The sequence below is a fragment of the Chamaea fasciata genome, unplaced genomic scaffold, assembly GCF_029207755.1.
Source record: "Chamaea fasciata isolate MVZ Bird 193981 ecotype frontalis unplaced genomic scaffold, bChaFas1.0.hap1 SCAF_5, whole genome shotgun sequence".
NCBI classification, from domain to species: Eukaryota; Metazoa; Chordata; class Aves; order Passeriformes; family Sylviidae; genus Chamaea; species Chamaea fasciata.
In genome coordinates this window covers 31,246,452-31,256,169 of record NW_027094090.1, presented here as the reverse complement: position 1 = coordinate 31,256,169, position 9,718 = coordinate 31,246,452, and the positions used below count along the sequence as shown (strand labels likewise).

Below are 9,718 nucleotides of genomic sequence, written 5' to 3'. Positions count from 1 at the left end.
TCTATTTTATTGTGAAAAAAAGCACTAAATTTATTTTAATATGCCTTTTTGACTCTAAACAAATACTTTATCATGTATTCAGTTTTTATAGTTTTCTCAGTTTCTGAATTTTAGTATCATGGAAGAATAAGATCATAGAATGGTTTGCATAGAAAGGAGACCTTGAAGATATGTAATGGTCCCTGGCTGTGGGCAGAGACACCATCAACGACATCAGATTGCTCAGAGCCCCATCCATCTTGGCCTTGAACACCACCAGGGATGCAACTTTCACAACTTCTCGGGGCATCCTGTTCCAATACTTCACAGTCCTAATCTAAACCTACTTTTTTTTTAGTGCTTCCACATCTAATCTAAACCCATTCTCTTTCAATTTAAATCCATTCCCCTTTTGTCCTGTCACTACATTCCCTTGTAAATAGTCCTGCCCCATTGTCAGATTATACCCTTTTCTGACACAGAGATGGGGCAACTGAGAGGCGTTTAAAAACATTTTATTCCATTTTCAGTCTCATGTGAAGAGTGAGACAATACAGATGTTAGAGTTCACACCATCACAATAAGAAGCAAACTATTTCCTAATTACAATACATCATAGGCTTTTCTTGGCCTATCAGCTTTTGTCACACAATGTTGCTAATGCCTTAAAGCCAATCAGCCCTCATGGGTCCTAATGCAATACACCTTTTATAGTTATATTTTTTTCCAAATACCTAGTCTTATTTGCAAGGCCATCATTTGAAACTTGTTTCTAGTTCCATTTCTCTCTCAACAATGTCAGTCTTATTCCATTTTCAGCATTTTCTTATTCCATATGTCAGGATTTTCTATCTCAATGTTTGCATACAGATACATACTATGCGAGCCTTCTGTCAGGCTTTGAGAATTCTCAGCAAATCCATTTCCCATATCTCATCTTTCCTTTAAGTTCCTTTCAGGTACAGGAAAGCTGCAATTAGGTCACTCCAAACCTTTTTTTTTTTTTTCAGAAGAATTCCAGTTCTCTCAGCCTTTCCTCACAGAAAGGTGCTCCACGCCTTGGATCAACTTGATGGCCTCCTCTGGACTTGATCCAACAGGTGGATGTGCTGTTTGGGGATGCCAGAGCTGAATGCAGCACTGCATGTGGGGTGTCACCAGAGCAGAGGGGAAGACTCTGCCCACACTGCTCTAGATGCAGCTCAGGACACGTTTGGCTCTCTGTGCTGTGAGTGCCCATGGCTGGGTCATGTCCAGCCTCTCCTGCACCAGCACCCCCGAGTCCTTCTCAGCAGGGCTGCTCTCCATCTGCTCATCCCCAGCCTGTGTTGGTACCAGGGTTTGTCCCGATCCAGGTGCAGCACCTTGCACTTGGCCTTGTTCAACCTCATGAGATTCCCATGGGCCCACTGCTCAAGCCTGTCCAGGTCCCTCTGGATGGCATCCTGTGCTTCAGATGAGTCAACTGCAACACTCAGCTCAGTGTCATCTGCAAATGTGCTGAGGGTGCACTCGATCCCTTCATCCCTGTCATTAATGAAGATATTAAATAACACTAGTCCCAGTACAGACCCTTTTGAGGGACACCATTTGTCACTGATGCCCTTTGGATGTGACCATCAAACCAATTCCCATTCCACGTAACCATTCACCAGTAAAATGCATCACTCTCCAATTTGAAGAGAAAGTTGTGGGATACTATGAAAGTACCTGCTTTCAGGCTCTTCTGTTGCTGTTCAGTTATTTGTCTGGAGACTTTTCTAATGGTTTCCTTTCCTTGAGTTTGTTTTTGCACAGTCCACGCAAGTGTTTTGGTACCCTGTGTACAGAGAGCAAAACAGCAGAAAGAATGCAGAGTAGAATCCCTAGCCTGGACCATGTCTTTCCTATTTAATTTACTGGGGAATTTAAAGACAGTATTTTAAGAGTCAGTGTTTTTAAAGAAAATGTTGTTCTGGAGGATCAACCTCTCACATAGGCTGATCCTTATCTAGAGACACTTGGAAAATTTTCAGTAGAAAACTTCACATTAAAAAAAAGAACTGCATGAAAATATGCTGTATGCTGGTTTTACTAAACTTTGAGTTTAGAAGAAGATTTTTAAAAACACACCAAAGTGACCTGTCTTAACAGGTTTTGTGTTAAATGCTTCATAATTTAGAATGACTTTTCAATTCAATATTTTTGATTTTTTTATACTAACTGTGTCGTATAATGGAGGGTACTAAAAAGCAAAAGTCAAAACAGCATTTCACACTGCCAAAACTGACACAATAAAACCAGACTGGCCACCTAAAATAGATGGATTTGTGATTAACCTGTTAAGAGGATAACCATTCTCCTACCCTAGTCCTCCATCACAGTCAAAAAGGTGTCAAGTTAAGTGCTACTCTACTCCAGCTCCTATTTGCCCTTGTGCTACAGGCTACAGAAAAAAATACAAAAACTTTTCACAGTGTTCTTTATCTTATGTCATTATCCTTATGCTGCCTTAGGTCATTAAAATAAATGTTTTGTGCTTGGGTCCATTTATTCTATTGTCAGTGATGAATGTACCTGCTTGATTTAATTTTGTATGCATTTTATATTGCCCATTGTATGTTTTCAGGTTTATTAAATAAGTATTCCATCTTATTCCAAAAAGCTCCTAACATGATATATTTTTTATTTTTTTTGTTTTTAATGATCTTATTTTAAAAGCCATATTTTTTTGCTTAGCACAGGGTAAATCCTAAGTTAAACCTGACTGTGTTGTTTTGTTAGTACTTGTGAATAGTTTCATAGAGAGAGGGAGGTCAAATTGTCCTATTTGTCAAGAAACTAGGGCTTGGACTTATTCTTGCTCATTTTCTCACCACTTTTTCATCCATACCACAATGTAAATTTTAGGAGACTTCTACTCCCCTTCCTCATTTCCATTCTTGTTGCTTCAGCCAACTTTTTTCCCAAAAAAAACCCTCATTTTTTTTCACTGAAAACAATGCTTTCACCCCCTTGTCAAGTCACACAATGAGATAAGACACTGATAGAGGGAGAGTTATGCTGACCCTTAAAGTTCTGCTGGGAAAGGGTGTGACAGATCTCTGCTGAAACCCCACGAAACTGCCTCTTTGGTCTTTCTTTGTAGGAACAGAAGTGAACCCTGCAGGTTTTTTCTTCTTCAGGCCGCTCTAATTGGCATCTCAGTTGGCAGACAGATACACACACTTGACCCTATGTAGTTTCTTCCTTTACTTATCTACCTAAGCCAACCTATGCCCCTAAATACAGCATCTCTTTTCTGTGGTGTGTGGAAGAAAGAAGGAAGATCTCATTTGCCTTTCCGACTTGGGATACAGCCCTTGCATCAAACAGCAACACTGACAGTATTTAACCTCAACTCCTGGTCACTAACACTTCACCATCAAGTCAACATCCCAAGATTGCTTTTGGGTTGCAGGGAGTCTTCCCTCCATAACAGAAGGCAAAACCATGAGAGAGTTTGAAAATCATGAGCTACAGCTGACCTATATATCAAGAACATTGGTAACTTAGAGATTTTAAATATATGCATAGGTGGATATACATACTATGTAGATTGTACAGAAAACCAAATAAAGATTTTGCTAGACTAGTTCTAACTCAGTGTCCAGGAAATTCTTCCTGATGTTCACCTCAGGGGTCCTGTTTCTCAAAAGTATGGCCTTAAGTGAGGGCTGCATAGAGTAATACCTTAAAAAACCCAGCAGAAATTACAGCAGCTTCTAGTCAGAATGTATATTAGCAGAAAATAAATATTTTTTTAATACCATATCATAAGGCTACTCCCCCTATTGCTTTGATATTTTTGAGCTTTTTTTTTTTTTTTTTTTTTTTTTTTTTTTTTTTTTTTTTTTTTTTTTCTGAATCCTTCCAATTTTTGGTGAGGAGATTAGAAATAGGTTGCGACCCAATTTAAAAAATATGCAATAGAATTCCTTTAGGGAAAAATATTCTGTATCAGAATTTCTAAGTTGTAAGTAAATTCATTGAAAGCTGTATTAACCTGAAAGACCTGAGGTTAAACAACAGTTTGCATCTGCCCTGGCAGTATGTTATGGCGAAAACAAGATTGGTTTCAAGCTGTCTCAGCAGAGCTGTTGCAATAGCCATGTGGTAAATGATGTTATTTTGAGAATATCCTTCTGAAGATCACACCAGGAACACACCAGATGCAGTTCCCATTAATAGAGACAGTGGCTTACCAGCCATATAAAGAGAGGGATGACTCTATTAAAACTTTTGATTCCTATTTGCTTTCAATTTCACATATCCTCATACTTCCTGGTCCTCTTCCTGATAGTATTTGGGGAGAAGCTCTTAGCTTAATAGAAAGAGAATGGTTTTGAAATATCTAGAGAAAACTCTAATTATTTGATTTTACAAACTGCTATTTCAGACTTATTTTTAAAAATACTTGGATGAAGTTAAGTGCTTACATCTCAAGTCTTGTGTGCATACACAAACTGAATTGAAATTCTGACCTCTCTATTTCATCCACCTGCTGAACCCCCTAGTTTTATCAGAGAATTACTTTAATAAGCTGAGAAAACAGGATCAAAATCATCTTTATAGCTTTGTTTCTACTCACCTCCATTGAAAAGTTCTGATGAGGCTATAATTCTTCAAAATTCTTGCTTAAGATAGCATTTTGGTATTTAATAATACTTTGAAAACTTAGATTCCCATTGGCTCCACTTCAAATTTCTTCTATTATGCACAGAAATATCTTAAACCGATTTACCAGCTCTGCTACATGATGCTGAGTTGCACAAGATAACTATACAACAACTTCAAGAGTATAGTTTCTTACTATCCTGAATTTATCTAGGAAAGTGACAACATTGCTGATATTTCTGATTGGTGAGAGCATTAAGTTTTGACAGGTGCTTGCACTTTGTCTAAGGTTTCAAATATTTTGAGACAACAGCAAACCTGATCTGAGTTATTATCAGGAAAAAATTGTGACCAGCAAATAGTATCTTGATATTTGCTGTAGATGATAATGAGGTATCATTTCATTAACCCCCACCTGACTAATAATGAAATTGCATGCCACTGGAAAAGGTGCTGGCAGTACTGAAAGATGTTTCAGTAACCCAAACTACTCTAAACCTGAAGAATAGAGGTTTTGTACCAAGCACAGGAGTGCTGACTTTAAAAAATAAGTTAACATTAAGAAAGCTTTAAGTTGTTTGGAGAGATCTGCAGGCTTACAGGTCTGAGAAATACTTAGCAAGTATCTGAAAGCTAACCCAAGCTATTTTTAAGCCGTACAGAATTGCAGAGGGTTGTGAGTATTTTATTGCAACTCCAGTCAGCAACTTGGATTAGACATCCATCCTATATAGTGTTGTTTGTGTCTGGATTACTCTCTAGATCAGGTGTCCAGTCAAACTTGTACATTTGTCAGCTCTGCAGAGACAACTCAAGAGGGAGAAAATAAAAAGTACTAGTTATGTGGTCAGAGTCCAAAGTCTGTAAAACTATGTTTTGTTGGACATTTCTGTCAGTGTGTCATAACATGTCATCTCTCTGGAGGGGATATAACTCCTGGAAGCCCTCATAAGATGTCAAGGCCCAAACAGTAACTTATTTTTTCTTTATCGGTAGAAATTCCAAGTTATAACAAGTACCTGTGTTGTAGGCCAAAGGACAGATCTCTTTTTCAACAAGGCAAGTGTTTCCCATTTCTACACACCATCACTCTGACCCAACACAGAATATTTCCACAATTAACACCTTTCAGAAATCTGTTCTTGGAGATGCCATTTCTGAAGATACTGACCTAAAGAGAGGAGCAGGAGTCAGAGGTTTTTGTTTATCACTTCTGAGTCTTCTGAGGCCAACGGAGCTGGTGTAAACAGACTACTATCCATCATTTGGGGGATTACTTTGCACCATCATATTCAAAATTTTCTCTGAGTACCCTTCCAAAAGTCTGACTCAATGTCCTACAGATCCATGTCGACTTCACATGAAGAGTAGCAGCATTCACTTTGGGAATCAGGTGGTTCATACAAAAGATCAGAGTGCTTTAGAAGTAGCACTGCTACCGGCAAAGCCTGAGTACCAGAATGTGATTGTCTATAAACACCACCCACACACATTCAGGTGTAAGCAGATGTATATGTCTTTTCCCACACCTGATTCTTCATTTCAGATAAACAAAATGAAAACAAAGCAAAACAAGACAATGTGCAGAAAAAGAGAAAGAAATTCAATGTCCATGGAGGCTTCTCATCTATAATACATACTGTTAATCCCAATAATGCAGATATAATTTTAATCAGTCATCCATTTTTCTGAGAGTTGTTTAATAAACAACAATATCGGGTCTGGGAAAAGGTCTGTGCATGTTTTTATTTCTTCATTTATTTTTGGTTATTTTATTCGTCAAGTTTAAGTCAAGGACCTAAATATTATATTAATATAGTCCCCTGTATTTAATTACTAAAAGATTTAATAACAGCAGACTGCATCTAGTCACACCAAAAGGAGAACCTTCTTCATGTTCATACTTAGATTTACACATTTTGCAGTAACACAATTCATTTCATAGGAAGCGAATTACAACAATAATGTAAGAGAGAAAAATGCTACAAAAGTCTTTTCTTCCAGTAGTGCAAAATATATCTGTAGGTGAAATTATACTGTCACAAACAACTGATATTTCTGTCTCTTATCAATGACAGGAAGTAGTTGCAAGAAAAGGAAACTAAGCAAATCACTTCAGATTCCATTCTTTCACTCATATTATATAAAGGCATGAGTGTGAGTATGAAATGTTTTCATAACTTGTTCATCAACAGGCCTTTGGGGTTTTTTCTGATGACAAGGGTTGAGTGATATTTTTTTATTATTTTTTTGTACTACAGATTTTCAAGCAATATTGCTGTCAGACAAAATCATTGTTTTTAATGGAACTTCTAAAAAAGAAATGTTTCAGAAATATTATATTATTGAATACCAAAGAAAATAAAACATTAATATCACTAATTCTAAATTTTTGTTCACTTTTTTTTTTTTTTTGCCTCTCAGTTCTGCTTCATATTCATATGAAATAGTGTAGGAAAAGCTAAAATAACGTTCAGAAAAATAATTATTAAATTAATTATTTGTTCTTTCAGTGGTATAGAGCATCATGAAATTTTCCTTTTACACTGTATTTATATATGTCCTTGAATTTAGAAGCTCAGCCTAATGAACATATAGCTAGTGGCTTGTATGGGGCGGTTTATTTGACTGATACCCAAAAGATTTCTCTGGGGTGGATTTCTTTGCCTTTAAATGAATAATTAGTTCCGAGTTTCAGCCATTATGTACAGGTATGTATGAAATTCACAACATACCCAATATTAGTACTTGTTGATGTAGATGGGAACAGAATTTACAAGTGTTCTTTTTTGATTGGTTTCTGCTTTGGTTTAGTGGTATTTTTCAGGGTCTCAGATGGTAAAAAGAAGAAAAAGTCATCGTCATATATTTCCATATTTTCTGGTGTACAAGATGTACTCACACTCTATGTAAGATATGTCTACAGTGAATGACGTAAGAAGCAGTGGGCTCCTCCTCACAGTCTGGAAGGTTTATGAATTGAGACATGGCACTATGGCCAAATGGCTCCTGGCAAATCTGGCATATCTCTGAGCAGTTTAAATACTGACAAAATGAGATAGCATCTGACTGCTCCCATCCAGGCACATACATCCTAGACCCTGCACAGCCTGCTAATTATTTCATTAAAAACCACTTATCAAATTAATCTTAAGTAAAAAAAAAAAAAAAAAAATCTGTCTGGTAAGGATGCCAGTCCCTGGTTAAGGATATTTAGAGGCACCTCATACTGATTTACAGCAAAAGCTTTGTTTTCTTTCATATCCACTGTGCTACAAAATGCTATTAACGTTCATGTTAGAAATTCGCATCTTGATTTAGTTTCCTGTTCATGGGCATCTCATACCTTTTGAGACTTTGTCTTGGGTTGCAATATGTAACTAAAAGTGTGTATTCTATTTGCCATCTGCTGAAACCAGTTGGGGAGGTGTTTTTTCTTTATCTCTTGTATAACCCATTCCTCATAACTCCAGGGGGGAGGGGGTGGGTGCCTTCTGTTAATGGACCAGCTGTTAAAACCAGGTGGAGCAATGTTCCTTATCTCTTCCACTGACCTATCCTCCCTCCAGGGAGATATCTTCTGTTAATGGGCCATTAAGGCTAACCAATGACTGATTACATCATCCCATTGTAAGATGCTCCACTCAGTGGGAGGAGCCAAGCATTCCTACCTGGTTAAAAGCTGAGATATCAGAACCACAGGGCAGCCAGTTTTTTTCACTGGATTTCCCAGAGGACGACTGGACCCATCTCACCACCAACTGGACCCTAACCCTCACCACCACTGGACCCTTCGGCAGGATCATCTCTACTCCCACAGAACCACATCTGTTACTCCAGGAAGATTTATTTGGCCTGCTTCCAACACCCTGACCAACAGGGTGTCAGGTTGTACCTCTGTCTCTGTCAGGGCTTCTAGGATTTTTTTGTTTCTTTGTTAGTTTGCTTTTTTTTTTTTTTTTTTTGTACTACTACATTTGTATTTTTAATATTCCTAGTAAAGAACTGTTATTCCTATTCCCATATCTTTGCTTGTAAGCCCCTAATTAAAAACTAATTGAAAATTACAATAACTTGGAGGGAGGGGAGTTACATTTACCATTCCAAGGGAAGCTAGAGCTTTCCCTGGCAGACACCTGTCTTTCCAAACCAAGACAAATTTCCCAGGTGTTTAAAACATTCTCATGGAAGTAACAAATATTACAACCCAATGAGACTTTCCAGGATCTACTGGACATTTTACTGTGGGTGGACATTTGCAAAGGGGTTCATACACAATTCATGAGTACATAAAATTATCTTATTTATTCATTAACATACCCAACAAACAGCTGGACTGTAGCTTATCATTGATATTCTTAGCACTTTTAAGACAGACTCTTGATGAATCTCAGATGGCCAGGAATCGGGCACTCTTAAGTCAGGTGAAGAAAGGTCAGTCTCAATAGCATTTGGTCTGATCTTTTACCTTGCTGAATTGACATCTCCCAGCTCTGTGTTGATTTTTGCTCTCAGGTTTTCACAACTCTCTGCTATGTACATGTGTTTCTCTCTGGAGACCTTCATCTAGTTACTACTAGCATAAGTACTACTTAAGCTAATTATTTTATCTCTGTGATTTTATTTTACTTAACATAGAATCATAAAATCATAGAATAGTATAGGTTGGAAGGGTCCTTTAAAGATTTTCTAGTTTGAATTTCCTTCCATAAGCAGGGACATCTTCAATTAGATCAAGTTGCTCAGAACCCCATCCAGCCTGATGTTGAATGTGTCCAGGGATGGGCCATCTTCCATTTCTTTGGGCTACCTGTTTCAGTCCCTCATCACCCTCATTGTAAAAAAACAATCTTCCTCATATTTAATCTAAATCAACCCTTTTTTACTTTAAAGCCATTACCCCATTTCCTATTGCCAGGATGAACCATCCAAACTTTCAGTCTGTCTTCACAGGAGAGCTCTCCAGCCTTCTATCACCTTTGTGTCCCTCCTCTGGTCTTGCTCCAGTAGATCCATGTCCTTTGGGGCTGCAGTGCTCGATGCAGCACTGCAGGTGGGGTGTCACCAGAGCAGAGCAGAGAGGCAGAATCCCCTCCCTGGCCTT

General features: G+C 37.9%; 1 long non-coding RNA gene across 1 annotated transcript; it reads right to left on the bottom strand.

Annotated features, from left to right (window-relative positions):
* Positions 1 to 348: 348 nt before the first annotated feature.
* Positions 349 to 4,772, bottom strand: LOC136290177 (uncharacterized). The gene is made up of 3 exons (XR_010721025.1): positions 4,589 to 4,772; positions 1,690 to 1,798; positions 349 to 1,506 (listed from the first exon to the last, which is right to left on the bottom strand). It is a non-coding gene; the product is annotated as an uncharacterized lncRNA (long non-coding RNA).
* Between the last annotated feature and the right edge of the window lie 4,946 nt (positions 4,773 to 9,718).